We start from the raw sequence: 9,025 nt of genomic DNA on the forward strand, positions 1-9,025 counted from the left end.
GCCGGGCAACTGCCCTGAGGTACCAGCCGGGCAACTGCCCTGAGGTACCGGCCGGGCAACTGCCCTGAGGTACCGGCCGGGCAACTGCCCTGAGGTACCGGCCGGGCAACTGCCCTGTGCTAGCTGCTGGCCGGGCAACTGCCCTGAGCTACCATTCAAAATGATGAAATCAAGACGAGACGGCTGAATAATACAAATATTGGTCAGGGCAATCGCCCCCACTAGTCAGACATTTCAGAAAATAAGTGTCGTTAAAATACAAATACTTGTACAAGATGACGTGATTTTTTGAAAAGTTCAACCCTCAATTTTCGAATTTTCAAGGAAAAAAAGAGGAATAAAATGGATTTTCCCTTATTATTTTGGATTCTGTTAGTAACACGTCTATCATCTAGCTATCTTTTGTCAAGTCTTGGCAAAATACTAGACATAACAATAGTAGATGTGGGGAAGCGGTCTTTTGCAATGGCAATCAGCTTGTCAAAGTCTCCCATGACTTCCTGTAGACTGTTCGAGAGATTATTGGTGCCAACATGTACACAAACTACAGTAGGTATACCAAAGTCAGCATTGTGGTGATGGTAAATGTCTGCAGCAACATCAACAACTTTCGCACCACGGTTTGCATGTACATAAAACTTAAAATGCGATGGCGGTACATGGTTCGCGATATACTTACATATCGAGTCTGAGAAAAGAAGCACAACTGGACGTTCAGCTGCTGTGGCCATGTTTCCCAACACAACAGGGTCGTTCTTTTCTTACGTTCTGTGGGTTGTTGTACTACTGTTGTATACAGCAAAGAAAACGTCCTTGTACGTGTAGAGGACGACGAGTTGGATGAAATCGAACGATGTGTCCACTACGACGTGATCTTTGAACTTTGTTCGGAACAACCTATTACTATAAGGAGGGGGGGGGGAACTTCGTAAAAACACATACAAAGGCCGACCCGACATCGGTTTATTTTATATAAAACAATTTCATATGTAAACTATTATGAGATAAATAACATATCAAATTTCTAGTCTATTCTTAACCTTGCTATTCAAAAAGTATTAACAATTTAAGTTGTGTTGAACCCCTACACGCAAAATGAACTATTAAAAACGTGCTAGATAACTTAAACTTTAAACAACTACCGCATAAAAAGCCAACAATGCCTGTCTTTTTTTACAGCAAAATTATTTCAACAATTCAAAAGTTTGCCGATATTCATTCACATCATGTGTAGACGATCGCACTTTGAGAGGCGTTTGTGAAGTATTACTTACACCTGATATTATTATTATTACTTCCTGGGTCAAAGGTTGTTGGTGCGGAAAGTGAAACTGCATGCAAACCTGCTCGCAATCGATCGGATCGGCCTACCTCGGCCTAGTGGTATATCATCATCGTTGGTATGGGTTTAATTATAAGTTGTATATAAGTGCGACACAACCAATTCAGAGACGGATTGCATTTTCTCGTCGTCAAGTCGTGATTTATTAGTCGTTGAAGCCGCCATGCCCCAAAAACTAGCCTCCATTGCAGTCCTTTTCCCGGCAGCGTTTTTTTTCTTTCAATTTTTTTTTTCGGGGGGGGGGGGGGGGGGGGCGTATCTGCTTGGGATCCCGTATCCGTCGTGCCCCTGTGTCCGCTATAGACCCTGTGTCTGCTGCCGGTAGTGTGAATTACTTCTAGCGGATACATTACCGGGGGTAATTGCCTTTGCTGGAGCCGAAAAAGCGCAGTCCTTCCCCGGCAGCAGACACAGGGTCTATAGCGGACACAGGGGCACGGCGGATACGGGATCCAAAGCAGATACGCGGCGCCCTAAAAAAAAATGAGAAAAAAAAACGCTGCGGGGAAGAGGACTGCAACGGAGGCTACCAAAAACCATGTTTATTTGGCAACATTTGCGAGAGCATCATACTTTGCCAATCTCCCTCGAAGTCCCTCCCGATGCATAAATTGACTGTTTCAAAATCACCCGTGCAAAAAAATTCTCTATTCAAGCTCTGCGAGACGCCAAGAGCTTCTTAGTGCAAAAGATTGCGTGTTTACCTGCAACATGACCTCGGGTAACCTGAAAAGAACGCATGTTCTTTGGCCAGCAGCAAATGGAACGCCCGGAACCTTAGATAGAACATGGATTCTTAGATAGAACATGGAACGGGGACAGCACTTTTGACCCGTTTTTGGTCTGAAAATGGGGCCAAAATTCCCAAAACGAAGCATTTTGAAGTGATGTACACCAGAAATGTGATTGAAATCCTGTAGGGACATGTTCAAGGCACCCTTGTGCCGAATTCCGGGTCATTTGCTTGTAATACCAGGGCACAGGAGCCCAAAATATAAAAATTGTCTAAAAATGCCCAAAAAAACCTCCATGAAATGGATTTTAAGGCCTGTTTCAAAACAATTAAAAAAGGGCCTGGGGGTATTTGCTATCTTAACCTCCACACCAAATTTCAGGTCGGTTGGTTAAGAAATGGCGGAGTAGAAGCTATTTGAAGATTTGTCAGGAGGAGGAGAAGAAGAACCAGACAAATACAATATATTTCACTCTACCCATACCTCTAGGTATGGGAAGTGAAATATAACTAGAAAGGCAACATTTGCGAGCAAACACAGCATGTTAAGCCATACTCCTCGCCATGCAAAAAATGGACTCTCCTAAAATAACAATGGACCATTCTAAAATACTTCCACTAAAAGAATGGATCACCCCAGTCCAAAATTGAGTTTAAAAACAATTATCAGTCTCTCCATACAGGAATGGAGTCTTCCAGTAGCACCTCAACACAATATGGACCAGTCCAAAACCATATCCACTTATTAATTAACAAATACACTTCTGCTAACAAATGGACCTTTTCATAATCATTCCAGCTCAAAATTGAAAGAAATAATAAAAGAATCCTCCCCTTGCAAGAATGGGATATTCCGCGCCATCTCCATGTAAACTAGACCAGTCGAAAAAGATCCGCTGAAAATTACACTCTTGCGCATAATCAACCCAGTTCAAAATTGAATTAAAAAGATCAAGTTTTCCATAGCATACATAATGATATATATGAAGATTTGACAGGAGAAGAAGGAAATGACCAAAAACAACATATTTAAGCGATAGTATGGGTGAAATGTGACACCCCTTTGTTTGAATGCATGATTCAATAGTATACAATTCTTTGATTAAAAAATCGTTTTGAAAGGCTGTATGCCAAACATTTGAATGAGGGCCTGTGTACATAACCAAGGCAGACACATGTCAAATTTCACATTATTTTGGTTTAATACATAGGAACTGGAGATGTGCATCTTTGTTAAAAAAAGTGAACCAAGCCATGTAATCACATGTCCTAGGAATTCCCATACCATATTTGGCATGGATATTAGCACACCTGCGCCAGAAATGAAAGATAATTAGGTTAATTCAATTGACCAATCAGGTGGTCGCAAGGCTCACAGGCATGCAAGGCCAGGTGCAAGGCACTTGGGGTCACTGACCTTTAGGTCATATGTAGTATTGAAAGTGACAGAAGTGGCAAATATTGTCAAGAAAGCCCCAAATAGATCGTTTTGAAGATATGTATGCCAAAAATGAGAATGTGGTCCTTTAAATATTTGTTCAAGGCACATATACAGCAAATTTCAGGTCATTCGGTTGAAATACCAGGGTGCAGGAGGCCAAGATATGCATTATTGGTCATAAAAACCTCAATAAAATCACTTTCAAGGTCAATATTAAAAAAAGAAAAAAAAAGCACATTGGTTTTTGCCTACATTACCTTTGTACCAAATTTCAGGTCATTTGGTATAAAAATGACAGAGATGAATCCATTTGAAGATTTGACAGGAGGAGGAGGAGGAGAAGAAACCTGAGTAAAAACAATATGTTTAGCCATACTAGGTATGGCTAAACATAAAAACAATATGTTGAGCCATACTAGGTATGGCTAAACATAACAAGTGCCTTCACTAATTTTTCAATGACCCCTGACCTGAGCATTGCATATAACTCACCTGGAATAGACTCCAATTCAACGCTGCGGATTTACATACAAGTTAACGTAACTTAAGTCCAACTTCTCTCCCCCCCAAAATGACCCCTTGCTGAGCGATTTTAGTATGGTTTTGTGGTGAGTCATGTTGAGTCCAGAAAACCAGGTCATAGTAACTGAGTAAGCCACATAGTCGACCACTAATATACAAGTAAATGCAACTAAGTCCAACTTCTCAGCCCCCCACCCCCCAAAAAATGACCCCTTGCTGAGCAACTTTAGTATGGTCTTGAGGTGAGTCAAGTTGAGTCCAGAAAACCAGGTCAAAGTAAGCCTCAGAGTCGACCACTAGAATAATGTGCAAAAATTTTCTTCGGTTTCCACACAAAATATGTTTTTGGCGGTATTGTAAATCGTAAAAAGCAATTGCAAAATGAAATTATACATGCTGTAAATTGCAAGTCACATAAACAAATAATCATGGCTAGTGCTGCGTACCTGAACTCCAGACCTAAACTGGACTTGAAAAAATGTTAAGGTTCAAGTCCAAAAAAAAATAGACGTCAGGAACCAAGTCCGGACTTGCAAAATAGAATTTCTCACTTGTAGTCTCATTTTTCTTCTAAACCATCTCAAATCTTCCATAGATCATGAAAACTGCACAGAAAAAAAACTCAAACATTGCTGCTTTTTTGGTTATGACTGAGCTTTTGCATGATTTTGCATGTATATTTTCAAAATTTTATGTCAGCTTTATGTCAACATGTAAGTTTACATATGGCCACAGTTTCATGTGAACCCTTGGGCTTGAATCTGGATCGAACCAGAACATGAGTATAGGTAGGCAGCTCTATAAATCATGGCCTAAGCAATGGGCTGCTCCAAAAAAAAAAGTTGTGGAGGGGGGTGGGGTGGAAGAGGTACAAAATCGGGTTTTGTCCCTACCCTAGCTCCAATCCAGAAATTGGTCAAACCCCCCCCCCCCCAGTTCCTAATCCAAAATGGCCCAACTGACCCTAGCTCCGGGTCAAAAATTGCTCAACCCCCCCTAGTTCCTAATCCAAAATTGCACAAACCCTCCCTGGTTCCTAATCCAGATGCTTGAACCCTACCCCCCTTCCAATCCAGCCTCTTCCACCCCCCCCCCCCTTTCAACTATTTTTTGGAACAGCCCAATGTTGTAGATTGTGCAAACTTACCGTATTTTCTGTTGCTGTGTATGTTTTAAAGGACCAACAGCTTGAGTAGTAATCCCTACTCCACCTGCAAATAATAACTCAAATGGCGGAATACATGTTCAGCAAACAGGACGTTTCCACGGCGACTAAGATGCAAAGCATCAATGGCCAACATTAACCTTTTTATATTGTCACCATTATCACAGTAGACAACACCACGGGTGGAACACAGAGCAGCTAACTGCGTGTTTAACCCTATCCAGACTGGGGGGGGGGGCTAAAAGTGCCCGCGGCAACTTTGACATCGTATTACTGCCAAACGATGTATGCTACGACTACAAAACTTGGTGACTTTTCATAAAATTTTGTTGGCAACAATTTCATACTAATGGTTAAAATCTATCATTTTTCATGTTGCCACGGCAACGGGTTTCTGACAGGCATTTTATGCAAAATTCATTAATTTTTTGAAAACAATGATATTTCTCAGGTTTTCTTGCACAACTACACTAGGTTTCCTACATGTATAACATAATATGTAATTAGATGTAACTTTCCTGATTTAATATTCATAATTTATGCTAATTTGATGACGTAATCAGTCAAAATCCAAGATGGCGGACTATATCACTATTTCAGGTATCAGCAGGCTTTTTTGCCTTTAAAATCGTTAATACCTGACATTTTCTTTATCAGAAACATTTAGATACGTTTCCAGTCCATTTTCAGTGTCCTCTGTGGTCATAAGTGGAAAAAGGAAGGATTTTTACAAATTTCAAAATGGCCGATCCAAGATGGCGGTTCCCAAGGGATCGCTAACAACACATGACGTCACTCTATGGCGTCATTTTGACGTCAACGTACTTACCATTGACGTTGTATGTCTTGCATACCTTAAAATGAATAATACAAACCGTTTTGTTTAATACCTTTAGATATTACGGGAATTCCCTATTTAGCCAATAAAATCACATCGATGACGTCATAATTACGTCATATTACGTCATAACGTCACCGAAATTACAGGAATTATAAAACTTGACGTGAATATCACTCCCTGCAAATTTGGTGATGATACATCGTACCGTTCGGAAATTATGAGGGGGGGGCCGAATCAGCCCCCCCCCCCAGTCCCAGATATACCAAAAAAGCCCAGTCTGGATAGGGTTAAGACGATCCGTCTGTCGTCCAAATCTTTACGATCTAATCGTGGCAGAATGCTGGACATCACAACCAAACATGAAGGAAATCGAGACATAGCAATCACTGCATGGAAATCCGAATTTCCGGGGTGGAAATCATGTTTCACGTGCCTGCAAATTCGAGTTTTCCGTGAATCTCCAGGCCGTGCTGACCTGCACAGCTCTTCTGCACGGGACCCGTGCCGACCTGGGAAATACCGGATATGCACCACTTTCTGTGCAGGCCGTGGTAATCAGTCGATCATAGTCTTCAATGTCTTCCTGTAGAGATCGCATCATGCACAGATTGTTCGTACCGACATGAATAAATACCAACGTAGGTACAACAACATTGAAACGGATCACATCTGCAGCGACGTCGACAATTTTGGCACCACGATTGGCATGTAAGATGAACGAAAAAGGTGGTGCATCACGAAAAGAAGACTGTTGTTCAAGATACTTACATATCGAGTCCGAGAAAACGACAACCTGAGGAAGTTTAGGTGTTTCTGCGGCAGCAGCCATAATCCCAGTCGACCACAGGCGTTCTTGTCTTGATTTCTTAGATTACGAACAATATCCTCTACACAACCCTATTCGTAATCGTAAAAATATATCTGCTTGTATTTCTATAGATATAGAAGATTGAAATATGAATGAAATAATCAAGAGACTTGATGTGACGCAAATTGTTCAAGCCGGAAGTAACGGCCTGAATTTGAATCGGACATAACCATTTGATTTCTTCGAGGGATCGCAGGTGAACATGAATAATTCATTATTTATCAAAACGTACGTAAGCACACATATTGATTTGACAGGTATAGTCTCTTGTAGTCTTCCTATATGTGTATTATATCTATTCACATATACATATTACTTGATCGACCATTTTGTGACAGGGCACTGCTATTGTAAAAAAATTCAAAGAAGCATAATTACTCATCTCCTCTGAGAAAATGGTTTCTTCCCGAAGTAACCATTTCTTTTTGCCAGGGCAGACAAGGTAAAAAAAAAACATTTCAATTTTACATAGTTTCATTCCAATTACCCGCATAAACCGCGTTTTTTTTTTGTGCAAAAAAGTTTGTTTCAGTTTCTGGAATGTCAGTCACTTAATTTACGCAACGTTGGTACACGTAAACTCCTTAGTATGATATACGTACTTTATTGGCGTTTTGATGCGTGCCGAACTTTACTTCCGGGTAACCTCCTTGTTCCGGGTGAGGAAAGGTTTCTGCGGTATTTTACAATAATAATCGAGGTACGGCATCGTCGGTTTGCGTTTAATACTTGCAATACCGCCATCCAAGTGTCATGAGTGGTTTTAAGTTGAGTCGTTGTGAAGCCGAGCTTAGATGGTGCTGGTTTACAGTATGACCGCGGGTGACCCCGCTCGCGGCCGTGGAACTCATTTGGAACGTTGTGTTCTATACGAGTACGAGTTCGACAGCGTGTTCCAAGGCTGCGGTCATTCAGCCCGCGGCCACGGATCCTATTTGGAACAGCGTTCTAAACTTCTTTTGGCATTCCATTAAGATTCTAAAGTACCATTTAGCGCTTAAAATGTTAGTTTTTTTCACCAGTTTTTGCCGCATAATTTTTTTTTTTTTTTTTGCATCTACATGAGACAAAGCAACCATGGTGCAGTGTCGTATGTATAGGCCTACCAGTTTGCTGGATTTCAAGATATTCCAAGCTCTAGTTTTCGAGATATTCATGTTTTTTATTTGTGCGGAGAAGAGGAAGAGATAACGTAGCAAAAACAATCTGTTTACTTCTGTGTAAACATAACTATACGACTGGAGAATGAATTTATACGGTCGAAGTTGAGTTTTAACCTATTCAAATGCAAAGAGTTAACATTTAAACGTCGGGTCCATCCTTTTGATTATCATATGTATGGTTCTTCGACTTTGACTGTAGTAAACAACATGTCTGATCTGGGCATCGCAACAAAATCAAACCTTAAGTGGGACTATCTTGTTGCAAGAACGGTGGCTAAAACAAACTCTGCTTGGAGTTATAAAGAGTACTCAAGAAGAGTTCTGTAACACGATATATCTGCCTTAAGACAGAGGCTAACATGGCATGATGGCATCATCCCCGATACGAGATCTGCCTCAAGATTTTGTGAGATCATGGGGGGTGCAGTTTTAAATTCGCTGTTTAACTGATTAACAATGAGAACCTCAACTCTTAGTAGAACACGGTAGTTTCAAGCCAATGACACGAGAGAGAATCACGCAACTGAATTATGAACTTGGTGTCCGAAGCCAATCAGTTGTAGACAAAGCAACGGAGGTGATCATCTTTTATAGATGCTGTAACAAACATTTGCAAGCAGTATATACTGAAGCAATTCTATTACAAGAAACTGATACTGTGTGCAAAAGAAAATCCTAATGTTGGTAGAATAATTTGTGATACATACATGAAATAAAATGTAGGGAGCGGGATGTAATGACCCCGTCAACTTGTCCCTCTTGACGCCAAACGGTATTATAGGTCACACAAGGACGATGCTGTCAGGAGGGAGAAGGGAAGGCATTTGGCCCATAGAAGGAAGGCCAGGAGAGCCCTAATTAAAAGTACAAATTTCTTCGCATGTTGAACTCCTTTCTGCACAACCAGCTCACCTGACGAAGTAATCTTAAGTTAGATATCATAAAAGAGA

This window comes from Branchiostoma lanceolatum, chromosome 15 (assembly GCF_035083965.1).
Source record: "Branchiostoma lanceolatum isolate klBraLanc5 chromosome 15, klBraLanc5.hap2, whole genome shotgun sequence".
Taxonomy (NCBI): domain Eukaryota; kingdom Metazoa; phylum Chordata; class Leptocardii; order Amphioxiformes; family Branchiostomatidae; genus Branchiostoma; species Branchiostoma lanceolatum.